We start from the raw sequence: 16001 nt of genomic DNA, 5'->3' as shown, positions 1-16001 counted from the left end.
ACTCAAACTGTACTCCCCCTGTACTCTTCTTACACTCAATCTGTACTCTTGCTGTATTCAATCTGTACTCCTGCTATACTCAAACTGTACTCCTGCTGTACTCAAACTGTACTCCTGCTGTACTCAAACTGTACTGCTGCTGTATTCAATCTGTACTCCTGCTGTAATCAATCTGTACTCCTGCTCCACTCAAACTGTACCCCTGCTGTACTCCTGTTACACTCAATCTGTACTCCTGCTGTAATCAATCTCTACTCCTGCTGTACTCAAACTGTACTCCTGCTGTAATCAATCTGTACTCCTCCTGTAATCAATCTGTACCCTTGTTACACTCAAACTGTACTCCTGCTGTACTCAAACTGTACTCCTGCTGTACTCCTGTTACACTCAATCTGTACTGTAATCAATCTGTACTCCTGCTACACTCAAACTGTACCCCTGCTGTACTCCTGTTACACTCAATCTCTACTCCTGCTGTAATCAATCTGTACTCCTGCTGTAATCAATCTCTACTCCTGCTGTACTCAAACTGTACTTCTGCTGTACTCAAACTGTACTCCTCCTGTAATCAATCTGTACCCTTGTTACACTCAAACTGTACTCCTGCTGTACACGTTGTTTACAAACTGTACAATCCAGGGTGTGTATGTAACATGTTGTTTACAGGTGTGTATGAAACTGTTGTTTTCAGGTGTGTGTGTAGCATGTTGTTTTCAAAGGTCATGTTGTTTACAGGTGTACATGTTATTTTCAGGTGTGTATGAAGCATGTTTTTTCAGGTGTGTATGTAACATGTTGTTTACAGGTGTGTATGTAGCTGTTGTTTTCACTGTGTATAATATATCATGTAGTTTTCAGGTCATGTTGTTTCCAGGTGTATGTAGCATGTTGTTTTTTTTTTCAGGTGTGTATATATCATGTAGTTTTCAGTGTGTATGTAGCATGTTGTGTTTTCAGGTGTGTATGTAGCATGTTGTTTTCAGGTGTGTAGCAATATGTTGTTTTCATGTTGTTTAACATGTTGTTTTCAGGTGTGTATGTTGTTTCCAGTTGTTTTCAGGTTGTATGTAACAGGTTTTCAGTGTATGTATATCATGTTGTTTTCAGGTGTGTATGTTGTTTTCAGGTGTGTATGTAGCATGTTGTTTTTTTTTCAGGTGTGTATGTATGCATGTTGTTGTTCAGGTGTGTGTGTATGTAACATGTTGTTTTCAGGTGTGTAGTTGTTTTCAGTGTGTTGTTTTCATGTAGCATGTTGTTTTCAGGTGTGTATGTAGCATGTTGTTTTCAGGTGTGTATGTAACATGTTGTTTTCAGGTGTGTATGTTCCATGTTGTTTTCAGGTGTGTATGTAGCATGTTGTTTTCAGGTGTGTATGTTCCATGTTGTTTTCAGGTGTGTATGTAACATGTTGTTTTCAGGTGTGTATGTTCCATGTTGTTTTCAGGTATGTATGTAGCATATGTATGTAGCATGCTGTTTTTAGGTGTATATGTAGTATGTTGTTTTTAGGTGTGTATGTGAACGGTGGTTTTCGATTTTCATGTTCAGTAGAACTCCTATCCGTCAATACACCGGGTACTGTTATATATTATACAGACATATTTTGGGCTCTGTGTACATGTGTACCATAAGCTGTTCATACATGATGGCAAATGACATTGTGATTAGAGGTGTTCAGAGGCAATTCCACCGTATTGTACATGTACAACTCAACTACAGGTACATTCAAATCAAGAGTTCCTTGTTTCTTGTCGGTTGTAGTATCCCTTTACATCAGCCCATGTTACAGTTCGACACTATCTAGATCTTTATGCCTTAATCCTTTGTACTGGCGACGAGAAGAGTGAGTAAGTTAGGTTTTACGCTGTTTTCAGCAATATTCCAGCAATATCACGGCGGGGGACACCAGAACGAGAAGGGATAACATAAACCCAGTAGTATTCAATTGAAAACATTTGATGTAGCTGACACGGTTGTTATCTCTAAACACCACCCTAGAACCGGTTCTCTTTAGAATATATACAGTTGTTTGTACAATTTGCAGACTGGTGGACCAAATACGAGGACCTTGACTCAGTATCCTGGTTCAGTAGTATGGCAAACAGTACCCCAGTCCACAGTGAAAACTGCCATTATGACACCAGGAGTTATCTCCCCTAGATCACTGACCTAACTAATCATCTCGCAACCAAAACAATTATCTCACACACAAAGTCATCCAGCCAAATAAACACTTTCCTATTTTCTGTTCCTCACGCTTCATAGTTCTAATAACTTCAAAATTGATGTTTCCTTCTCAACCTCAGCCACACAATTCCCAGCTGAAGACTGCCAAGTACTGGGGTGTCTGCCAAACAACCTTGGGAGACGGCAAACCGAATAACTTCATTGTACAAACAACGCGTCGGAAAATGAAGATGAATATGTTTACAGTCTAAAGCCATAGACGATGTTTGCAAATACAACCTCAGTATAGGACTAATGCGTATTGATTCCCGCCATGCATAACATGTTAACTTGTCAATTTCATTTATATTAAGGACATATACTGTTTGAGTTTAGGCTATTCGTTTCTGACCGCTCAAGCTTGGCAGAGAAAAGGTGTGTGGTTTCATAGCTCGTGTTATTTCAAGCTCCGACATTTACTACTGATTTAACGTTTCGGGAAAAAATGTTATTCCTTTGTGTGCGTTTCTATCGCAATGAGTGATCGACAGGTACCTGTATTCACAGACTGAGGCAGGAAAATAATTGGCTTGTCACAGAGCTCACTACTAAACCACAATCCAATAAAATGTGACGCACTCTCAGTAATTAATCACATTCTCTTTGATCGTTTAAATTGCGTAATTTTTATGGGAGTAAAGCAGCGCCTGACCTTTCGTTCTGCGACAGAAGTTATATGTTCGCTATATATCATGCAGAGGTATAGGGTGCGTTGTTGTCTGGAGCAACATAGACCATACGACTAATTGTAGGACCATAATCTGTGTTCATCACATATACATCAACATGTCACATCCAGGGCCCTGGGGCTAGCCTTGTGGTTAAAGTCTTCGCTCGTCATTCGGAAGTCCGGGGTTCGATTCCAGCAATGCGAACAACGTGTGAAGCAATGTTATTAGAGTGTCCGTTTCTAACAACTGGTTATGAAAATATTACCGCCCTTACCCTGAAAATAACGCCCGACCCAAGGCCACAGGCACAAGCCTCAGTTGCGCTAGGAATGTCCTAACAGAAGATACATTTGAGCTGAAGACACCCAAGATGTTTCACATTCATACAATGCAGGATCAACTGATTGGGCATACTATACTCTAGCACAGCATGGGTTGAACTCTGGATGACAAAACATAGGAAGTAGGAACTCCTGTAGGAATACACCAAGCCATATCAAGTTCCTTACAGACATTGGAGTGGACTAACAACTTGTCTCTGAAATGAACATATTATATAGAAATAAAAAGCTCATAGTGAAAAAAATAAAATAATGAAAAGGAGTCCTGAGACTTTCTTCATTGGCAATCTAACCTGCCACATTTCTAGACTTGCGTGGGATTTCTTGGATATATTTGCTTCAGGGTCTGTATGAGAGACTAACAGATCGGAGCGAATACACTGAAACCATCCTCCCTAAGGGGCGTCTTCTTGTCAGGATTGCGTTCCTTCGCGTTGCTCTGCTTTGCGTTGCGATGCGTTGCGTTGCGTTGCGTTGCGTTGTGTTGCGTTGATGTATTTCTTGTAAGTACAATTTTGGTCGATCATTGCTTTACTTTTCTTTCATTCTTCTATTTCTTTCTACCCAATATCCTCGCCGCCGCAGGGAACTAAATGTTACATACCTATTCTATTTAAACAGTGAACACATACGTCCCGGGTTTTGTCCTGTGGGAAAACACACCAGTTGTATAGGTGGAAATACTTTCCGTAACAATATTTTCAGTTCATTATTTACAGAAGAGGGAAAATATATTTTATATAAACCATAAATATTCCCCATGGTAAATACACTTACAAAAACTAACAATTGGTAGCGAATCTGTGCCCAGCAAACAATTGACTTATTCCGCGGAGATTCCCTACAGACGATGTTTCCAGTACCCAATGTCTGTTTTATAACGGACTGATTAGGTGGGCCCCCGGGGACCTGGATGATTGTATGCCATCGGTTACGTGGACGTCGGCCGTTACGTGGTCTGCCTGCCCGCTGCTTCCATGACGTAGACTGGAATAGAGGTCAACGTGAATAACTGGCACAGTGCGGCGTAAAACAATATCGAGTCAGATATTAACAAGACTCACTGACAAACACGGGACAATGTGGAGGCTTCCTCTGCCACTAGTCGGCCCCTGTGTTCTATCATGCCCAAACATATCTATTGTTTCATGCCGCACTCAGCAATATTCCAGTTATATTAATTCGGTCATATATGTGTATACAAGAGGTTACAATACGGAAGGGTATGCATTGAGGCATAGTCACTGGAAGCAGACCCTGATTTTATGAATGAAAAGAATATTTCAAAAGTCCGTGATATGGTTTCCTCGCCTTGTATGTTCCGAATGCACGTAAACATCTACCCATGTTGGAACGGAACCCGGGTCTTTGTCGTGGGAAGCGAGCACTTTAACCATTCAGCTACTCGAACACCGCCATATCACCCAAGCCATTATAGTTTCTATAAATGTGTTGCAACCAAAAGGGATCTGACTCACTCAACAAAGTTTATAAACATATTTAACAGTAATTTGTAAAATAGCTTCACGGAAACTTAATCCCGTCTTAATCTTAGACGACCTTGTCGGGCCACGAACAGATGACTGCAACGAATTGGAGCATATATTATCACCGTGATCTACTGGTGGTAGTAAATATCTTCCACACTGTAACCCCCGAGCTATGTCCGTGCAATGCTGGAGACTGTTGAGTAAAGATAACATCCAGGTACATCAATAAACCAACTTAATGATCTTGTGGAGGCAGGTAATTAACGGACAAACGTATTAAATCAAGATCGGGATCGCTGGCCTTTAGAAGAACCACACACAACTCCTAAACAAAGAGCTAGCTAACTCAAACCTTACGCGTACATAGCGCGATTATAATAGATTTGGTCATTTAGAAATTTAGAGCCATTTTTCATGCTTCTAGATATCGTCTCTCTCTCCCTCAACAACGATGGGTCTCCAGAGAAACTGTGGTCAGAAGATTAACCTGATATAATATTGTTGTAATATACACCTGGAACTTAATTAAGCACCCCCTGATATATTTCATGATAGTAGAGCAACTGTTAACCATCGTTAAACATGAATGATATCTCTGTATTACAACACATCTCTAGAAGTCTAAAAAGGTGTTTCAGTTCCTTTGCACTCGTCACAACGCATCCCTTATGCACGTGAAGCATACAACCCACACTTTTCCCAAAATTCAGTTTCTCTGACATGCAATTTATGGGTATAAAAGCAGACAAATTTGTAACTGTCTCCATTAATGAATACTGAAATGGCGAGGAGAAGACTTTCTGAAGCACTAAGGTGGCAAATTGTCGGCATGCATGCAACAGGCATGTCTTTCAAAGCTATTGGACGACAACTGGGCTACAGTCACTCGGTCATCAGCCGACTTGTCCGAAAACATCAGATGACAGATGTGAGAGATCGTCCAAGGCCTGGACAACCCAGGAAGACAACGGCCCGTGATGATCGCAGCCTGGCACGTCTGGTAAGGCGAGAACCCTTTGCCACAAGTTCGGTTTTGAAGCGCCTGTGGTTACCCTACAGACAATTATCCACCAGAACCGTCTGAAATCGCCTTAGGGCACTTGGTATGAGGTCCAGAAGAGTCATCAAACGTCCTGCTCTGTCTGATCTCCATAAGAGACGACGTCTGGAGTGGTGTAAGGCCCGTCGCCAGTGGAACCTGAGGACATGGAGCATGGTCCACTGGTCAGATGAGAGCAGGTTCCTCCTCTACGTTACAGATGGTCGAATGAGAGTGTGGAGGCATAAAAACACTGCTTACGTGCCCAGGAATATCCACCCTACTGTTCCTTATGGTGGAGGATCGGTTATGATCTGGAGTTGTCTTTCACACGACTGTAAACTTCAAATGGTGACTGTCCGAGGAAATCTTGATGGTCAGCAGTACATCCGGGATATTCCCCATCCAGTTGTCGTGCCTCACTTTGACAACCACCCGTTGGCTACTCACCCGATATTCATGGATGACAACGCCAGGCCGCATCGTTCACGTGCTGTGACCGCACATCTCCAGAATGAGGCTATCATGACATTACCTTGGCCAGCAATGAGCCCCGATTTGAATCCTTTGGAGCACATCTGGGACTTTCTTGGACGCCGTGTGAGGTTGAGAGAACCCCCCTCTCCAGCATCTTGCACAGCTTGAAGCTGCTTTGCATGAAGAATGGCGGCAGTTGCCAATTGATCGTATCAGAAGGTTTACCAGTAGCATGATGAGGAGGATTCAAGCTGTCATCCAAGCACGTGGGGGGATACACCCGATACTTATGCCAGACCCATCAGATGTTAACATGTGACATTCCTTGTGCATCATTTCTTGTAATAGTCAGCCATTGACAATGCTACGACCATACTTGTTCAGTGACTATTTTCATCAAGAATCAATAGTGACCAAATCACATTGGTTACGCTATTAAAACAACACGTATTGGAATCATTGTCTTGTTTTTCATTTGCCAATAGATCGTATGTTTCACAATAGCTCAGGTTCCACTATCTTTGGAATAGTGAGAGAGTTACAGCAAGTTTTGTTTCTCATCATCCAGAAAATAGGGGGGGTGCTTAATTAAGTTCCAGGTGTATATTTCAGAACCACATTGAAGTTCACTGTGCCACATCTCACCAGGAATGTCTTCAATGAAGGGACAAGATCATTTATATTAACAGAAAGTTGTTTTCTGAGTTTTGTTTGATTTGGAAAAACACATTCCAAAATAAGACATTTGTTGCAAAAAATCGTAAGGTATGTGCTAAAATAGATATGTGGCACGTCCATTCCACCTGCAACCGTTAAAGTGCAGAGAATTCAATAACTTTGAGTGGATGAGTGGACAGGTGGCTGGTTGTGTGGGTGAGTGACATATTCCCCGTGTACTCTGAAGTGAAATAGTTATATCAGAGTCGAGCTATGGAAGTCAGTGTGCACATGGCTTTCAAACACACACCACCCCACACACACACACACACACACACACACAAACTACGTTACGTCATAAATGATTCAAAGTGGAATTTAATGGCACGCTGGTTAATTGTGTCGGATAGTCAAGACTGACACTTTGGATCTATTTATACAATCTAAACCTGAGACAGCAGGCACGTATTGTCCACAAAAACAGAATGTTTTCCCACGCCACACAAGTCCGCAAACCCATCTCGTACAGTCAGAATGAAGCACTGGCTTCATGCCATGGTGCAGTTAGCTCAGATTTATATTTCAGTCCCCAAAGTAATACCTTTTAACATCGTGAAGAGCTGTGTTTGCGTAAATCCCCATGGCATAAAGTTGCATACCTAATGTGGATGAATACAGCACTAATTCCCCAATGATATTAGAGTTGAACATACCACACACCGTGAGAGTAATTTATACACATGCATGCAGTCAACAAAGTCGAGTCAGTTTGTTGGTTGTCGAAGTGAAACGATATACGTCACTTTCAGCAACAATACAGCTACGTTACGACTGTCTGTTGTAGACATCACAGTTATATAACACCTTCTGTACTACACGTTACAGCTATATCACACCTTCTATAGTACACGTTACAGCTATATCACGACTGTCTATAGTACACGTTACAGCTATATCACACCTTCTGTAGTACACGTTACAGCTATATCACACCTTCTGTAGTACACGTTACAGCTATATCACGAATGTCTATAGTACACGTTACAGCTATATCACACCTTCTGTAGTACACGTTACAGCTATATCACACCTTCTGTAGTACACGTTACAGCTATATCACACCTTCTGTAGTACACGTTACAGCTATATCACACCTTCTGTAGTACACGTTACAGCTATATCACACCTTCTGTAGTACACGTTACAGCTATATCACACCTTCTGTAGTACACGTTACAGCTATATCACAACTTCTGTAGTACACGTTACAGCTATATCACAACTTCTGTAGTACACGTTACAGCTATATAACACCTTCTGTAGTACACATTACAGCTATATCACACCTGTAGTACACGTTACAGCTATATAACACCTTCTGTAGTACACATTACAGCTATATCACACCTGTAGTACACGTTACAGCTATATAACACCTTGTGTAGTACATATTACAGCTATATCACACCTTCTGTAATACACGTTACAGCTATATCACACCTTCTGTAGTACAAGTTACAGCTATATCACTGCTGTCTATAGTGCACGTTACAGCTATATCACACCTTCTATAGTAAACGTTACAGCTTTATCACGACAGTCAATAGTACACGTTACAGCTATATCACACCTTCTGTAGTACACGTTACAGCTTTATAACACCTTCTGTAGTACATAATACAGCTATATCATGACTGTCTATAGTACATGTTACAGCTATGTCACACCTTCTGTAGTACATGTTAGAGCTATATCACACCTTCTGTAGTACACGATACAGGTATATCACACCTGTAGTACACGTGACAGCCATATCACACCTTCTGTAGTACACGTTACAGCTATATCACACCTTCTGTAATACACGTTACAGCTATATCACACCTTCTGTAATACACGTTACAGCCATATCACACCTTCTGTACTACACGTTACACCAATATCACACCTTCTGTAGTACACGTTACAGCTATATAACACCTTCTGTAGTACACATTACAGCTATATCACGCCTTCTGTAGTACAAGTTACAGCTATATAACACCTTCTGTAGTACATATTACAGCTATATCACACCTGTAGTACACTTTACAGCTATATAACACCTTCTGTAGTATATATTACAGATATATCACACCTGTAGTACACGTTACAGCTATATAACACCTTCTGTAGTACATATTACAGCTATATCACACCTTCTGTAGTACACATTACAGCTATATAACACCTGTGGTACATATTACAGCTATATAACACCTTCTGTAGTACAAGTTACAGCTATGTCACACCTGTAGTAGTGCACGTTACAGCTATATAACACCTGTGGTACATATTACAGTTATATTACACCTTCTGTAGTACACGTTACAGCTATGTCACACCTTCTGTAGTACATATTACAGCTATATCACACCTTCTGTAGTACACGTTACAGCTATATCACACCTTCTGTAGTACACGTTGCAGCTATATCACGACTGTCTATAGTACACGTTACAGCTATATTACACCTTCTATAGTACACGTTACAGCTATATCACACCTTCTGTAGTACACGTTACAGCTATATAACACCTTCTGTAGTACACGTTACAGTTATATCACACCTTCTGTAGTACACGTTACAGCTATATCACGACTGTCAATAGTACACGTTACAGCAATATCACACCTTCTGTAGTACACGTTACAGCTATATAACACCTTCTGTAGTACACGTTACAGCTATATCACGACTGTCTATAGTACACGTTACAGCTATGTCACACCTGTAGTACACGTGACAGCCATATCACACTTTCTGTAGTACACGTTACAGCTATATCACACCTTCTGTAGTACACGTTACAGCTATATCACGACTGTCTATAGTACACGTTACAGCTATGTCACACCTGTAGTACACGTGACAGCCATATCACACCTTCTGTAGTACACGTTACAGCTATATCACACCTTCTGTAGTACACGTTGCAGCTATATCACGACTGTCTATAGTGCACGTTACAGCTATATCACACCTTCTGTAGTACACGTTACAGCTATATAACACCTTCTGTACTACACGTTACAGCTATATTACACCTTCTATAGTACACGTTACAGCTATATCACACCTTCTGTAGTACACGTTACAGCTATATAACACCTTCTGTAGTACACGTTACAGTTATATCACACATTCTGTAGTACACGTTACAGCTATATCACACATTCTGTAGTACACGTTACAGCTATATCACACCTTCTGTAGTACACGTTACAGCTTTACCACACCTTCTGTAGTACACGTAAAAGCTGTATCACACCTTCTGTAGTACACGTTACAGCTATATCACACCTTCTGTAGTACATATTACAGCTATATCACGACTGTCTGTAGTACACGTTACAGCTATATCACACCTTCTGTAGTACACGTTACAGCTATATCACAACTTCTGTAGTACATATTACAGCTATATCACGACTGTCTGTAGTACACGTTACAGCTATATCACACCTTCTGTAGTACACGTTACAGCTATATCACACCTTCTGTAGTACACGCTACAGCTATATCACACCTTATGTAGTACACGTTACAGCTATATCACGAATGTCTGTACTACACGTTACAGCTATATCACGACTGTCTGTACTACACGTTACAGCTATATCACGACTGTCTGTACTACACGTTACATCTACATCACGACTGTCTGTAGTACATGTTACAGCTATATCACACCTTCTGTAGTGAACGTTACAGCTATATCACGACTGTCTATAGTGCATGTTACAGCTATATCACACCTGTAGTACACGTTACAGCTATATCACGACTGTCTGTAGTACACGTTACAGGTATATCACGACTGTCTGTAGTACATGTTACAGGTATATCACGACTGTCTGTAATACACGTTACTGCTATATCACGACTGTCTGTAGTACATGTTACAGCTATATCACGACTGTCTGTAGTACATGTTACAGCTATATCACGACTGTCTGTAGTACATGTTACAGCTATATCACGACTGTCTGTAGTACATGTTACAGCTATGTCACACCTTCTGTAGTACATGTTAAAGCTATATCACGACTGTCTGTAGAACATGTTACAGCTATGTCACACCTTCTGTAGTTCATGTTGAAGCTATATCACGACTGGCTGTAGAACATGTTACAGCTATATCAAGACTGTCTGTAGTACATGTTACAGCTATATCAAACCTTCTGTAGTACACGTTACAGCTATATCACGACTGTCTGTAATACATGTTACAGCTATATCACGACTGTCTGTAGAGCATGTTACAGCTATATCACGACTGTCTGTAGTATATGTTACAGCTATATCACGACTGTCTTTAATACATGTTACAGCTATATCACGACTGTCTGTAGTACACGTTACAGGTATATTACGACTGTCTGTAGAACATGTTACAGCTATATCATGACTGTCTGTAGTACATTTTACAGCTGTCACACCTTCTGTAGTACATGTTACATCTATATCACACCTTCTGTAGTACATGTTACAGCTATATCACGACTGTCTGTACATGTTACAGCTATGTCACACCTTCTGTAGTACATGTTACAGCTATATCATGACTGTCTGTAGAACATGTTACAGCTATGTCACATGACTTCTGTAGTACATGTTACAGCTATATCACACCTTCTGTAGTACATGTTACAGCTATATCACACCTTCTGTAGTGCACGTTACAGCTATATCACGACTGTCTATAGTGCATGTTACAGCTATATCACACCTTCTGTAGTAGATGTTACAGCTATATCACACCTTCTGTAGTGCACGTTACAGCTATATCACGACTGTCTGTAGTACACGTTACAGCTATATCACACCTTCTGTAGTAGATGTTACAGCTATATCACACCTTCTGTAGTGCACGTTACAGCTATATCACGACTGTCTATAGTGCATGTTACAGCTATATCACACCTGTAGTACACGTTACAGCTATATCACGACTGTCTGTAGTGAACGTTACAGGTATATCACGACTGTCTGTAGTACATGTTACAGGTATATCACGACTGTCTGTAATACACGTTACAGCTATATCACGACTGTCTGTAGAACATGTTACAGCTATATCACGACTGTCTGTAGAACACGTTACAGCTATATCACGACTGTCTGTAGTGAACGTTACAGGTATATCACGACTGTCTGTAGTACATGTTACAGCTATATCACGACTGTCTGTAGTACATGTTACAGCTATATCACGACTGTCTGTAGTACATGTTATAGCTATATCACGACTGTCTGTAGTACATGTTACAGCTATATCACGACTGTCTGTATCCAGTATGACATTTAGGTTAACATGTGTGTCACTCAATGCCTATGGGTTAATAAAGTGTTACTGTATGCCGACCGGTTTAGTGTCCCTATTAGCCTTGCTCCAAGGCTGCATTAAGTCCATGCATGTACAGTAATTTTATCCTTAGAGGCAAGTCTAGATAACATGACGACCCTAATCTGTTATTTACATTTTTTAAATAGAAATAATCATTTAAACTATTAATTATTACCTTAGAGACTTGTGCAAGCCCATGTTCCTATATACAGTTTTAAATGACATGGTAACACCCTATACCCAAAGTGTAGAATCAGTTCTTCTGAAGACTTTAATGATAACACCCATCAAAGGAGGAGAAATGTGTATGAATGAATAAAAAATACCTCAAAATGCTTTCAATGTCACCTCGTAAAAATTGAGATAGATATTAAGCTGCTTCTATCGACGTTCTCTCCTCCCGTGCTATTGATACCGCTACAAACTATGTTCCTTAAACGATACCTAAAAAGACAGATTTTCACATTGGGTTTGTTCAAAGAAATGAACCTCTAAAAAGAACTTAAAAAGAATCGTGCCTTAAAACGACTCAGCTTTGTACATAGGCAGGATACCGCTCTCCTTACGTGCTCCTTCTTAAATGTGTGGCACAGAAGTGCCCCGTCAGCTACAGATGCGCTTTATCCTACATTCAAAAGACTGGCTGGTCTGATACAGTCGCGGAAAGCTCGCCAGCGAAAGGGTCATTCATTTTCAATGTTTACAGTGATTTGTTCGGACATAATATTTATTGCACCGGAGATGAGTCGGCCGGGCCAAGTAGAGCGGCTTGCATTTCCTCTACTCGGTTGTTCTTGCATAGCTATTAGCCGTTTCAAAACAATCATCAACTTTCAAGCCACATTTTCCCTGACGCGTGATTGGGCCTTGGAAGATTTCCACTCAATTTCATCTCACAAAGTATGATGGAAAAATCAAGAAGCTATTAGTATTGGCGACCCCCGTTTTCTGACCATTAATTTTCCCGGCCAAGCTCGTAGGGCCTATATACGTCAATATGCAAGCATTACTGGGGAATGCACGGTAAACAAATTGTCACAAATATAACATTAATTTCAAATAAAATACGAAAGTGCACGTGGTCTCATAGAGTTGTGACATTTATGATGACGATAAATCAATGAATCTAGGTCCATTATTAATTTGGAAGAAAGATGGCCAATAATGCTATTCCAATTTACCAAATAATGAGCAATAAAATTCAAAATAGCGAATCTTAAATTATTAATCTGATAAAAGGTAATGTTTACTAGAAAAATGCCTTCATCATATTTTATTTAGATTCTCTTTTCTACCATCATTTAGATGCTTTAAGTCGGGTCTTCAATAGAAAAAAGGACTCTAAAACTTTCAGAATGAAAATTGAGAGAATTTGATGACAAGTAATATCTTGTCCAATGGAAAAAAACTACTACTGCTTTCATGTTAAGCCTAGTTCATTTACGTGTGTAAACTTGGTTTATTAGAATTCAGACGTGAATGTATCTACAATATGGTGCCATAAAATCTGCGCAATCTGTACATAAATCCCACAACGCTTAGTGAATTCTTTATCTAAACTGTAGAAAATAGTTTTAAGCGGAAAATTGCGTGTAAATTTCACATTTTATGACAACATCCATATTTATTAAAGTTTGAAATAACCAGGCCTGCTTGATGTTCCTGTATTAAACAGCCATCAAACATAACACTTTGAACACAGTATCTCTTTGAAATGTAGGCAAATTAGTTTTGTGGTATCGATTTAATAGTATTTTACACGTAAAAGACAGCAGTATTTTCTTTTGTGAATTATGAAAACATTTTAACGTTGTTTGAGATGTCATTGAACGACTGGATGACGCATGCCAGTTATAGCCTTGTTTTTGTCAAATTTGTTACATTTTGAAACCTCAGTTCTTTATGCCAACATTCGGAATGCTGTGGACGGGAGCTCTTCGCCATTATGATGTCAAGATGGATAACTGTACATGAGTTGCTTCCCTTTGATCAGTTGCCATTCAATCTGCTGCTCTGACGTTCAACAACCAAATCCACTCGTTGTCTCCACCAATAACTTAAGTAACTGGACTTCAACTTGACCCAAATAATTTGATATATATATACTAGCTAAAGGGTCTATAGCATACTTTTATTTTTATCACTGATTATATCAGGGATAATCTAAATAGTCTCCCTGATTATATTTAAAGGTCAAGATTCTATTTCTTGTGTAACACAGGAGCCCAAATGTTCAAAGTATAACAAAAACCAAGATTATGAGTGAAATAATTTTAGCAGCAGTTTTGTTTTACTTCTAAAATAAACACATGTAGGAGTGACATAATGCAGGTATCCTAATACACCTCTGACATTACAATAGTGTTTTGCCATCAGTTCACATTCATAACTATCCCAGTAACTGTAACATATAACAAGACACAATGTACTGCCAAATGCGAGTATTAATATAAACTCTGAACACATCAGGGGCAGTGGGGTAGGCTTGTGGTTAAAGCATCTCTCATCATGCCGAAGGCCCGGGTTTGATTCCCTACATGGGTACAATGTGTGAAGACAGTTTCTGGAGTCCCTCACTGTGATATTGCTGGAATATTGCTACAAGCCATGCAAAACATACTCAGTCAGTCAGTCTGACCATATCAATGCAAGGAAATTACTCAAAAGGGTGAGTAAATGTGTTTTTTTTAACCAATCAGCAATAATTGAGCTCTATCACAGACACCAGTAAAATCTCAAATATGGGTCAGTCAAACCACAGGTTGCCAGTATGAGCATATATCATGACATGCAAGCAACCAGGGCCCCGTTTCACAAAGCTCTCGTAGGCCTAAGATCTCGTAACTTTTCTCGTAGCATTCGTACCTCCTATACTGTAACATAGGGAGTACGAATGCTACGAGAAAAGTTACGAGATCTTAGGCTTACGAGAGTTTTGAGATAGGTGGCCCAGGTCACATGGGATGTGCCCAGTCCTCATTGGTGTAGTTTCTGTACAATCCCAAACATGGGTACAGATTCTGGTGTCCCCTGCCTCGAGTATTACAAAAGCAGCATAAAGCCTAAGTAACTATTTCTAGGAGCATCTGTCAGGAATCTCGGTTCCAGTTCTAGTCAACCTATGCAAAAGAAGAAGCCTAACCCTTTGCCATAGTCTGTAACTATGTTGTTTCCTTCCCTGATTGGACCGCCTCCATGGTGTAGTGGTTAGAGCGTCCGCCTGGAGAACGGAAGGTCGCGGGGATCGATCCCCCGACCAAAAGACGTTAAAATATGGTACTTGTTGGTCCCTGCCTGGCGCTCCGCATTAATTGGTACAACAAGGACTGGTCGGCTCGGAGTCAGTATAATGTGTCTGAGTAGGGTATTCATGCTCCACTGCGGCATGGTATCTCAGTGGGCTAGCACTATAAAACCAGCTTCAGTCTGGGCTAGTACAAGGAGCCGCACATACACATACACACGCATGCACGTCGTCATATGAGCGAAATATTCTCAAGCACGACGTTAAACCCAATTTCACCTCACCTCACCTCCCTGATGGTGTGGGATGCTCATTATATCAATCACTAGTCTGTCTAGTCCAGAGTCAGTTATTTACAGGGTGCCAGGATAGCTGGAATACTGCAGAGTCCTGCATTAATTACCACATGACAAGCACTGGATGCTGGGAAACAACTTTTCTTAGAATTCGTAACTGGAGCAGT

The sequence above is a fragment of the Haliotis rubra genome, unplaced genomic scaffold (genome assembly GCF_003918875.1).
Source record: "Haliotis rubra isolate DU_JTF1 unplaced genomic scaffold, ASM391887v1 Scf52, whole genome shotgun sequence".
NCBI classification, from domain to species: domain Eukaryota; kingdom Metazoa; phylum Mollusca; class Gastropoda; order Lepetellida; family Haliotidae; genus Haliotis; species Haliotis rubra.
Note: the sequence above shows the minus strand (reverse complement) of the source record.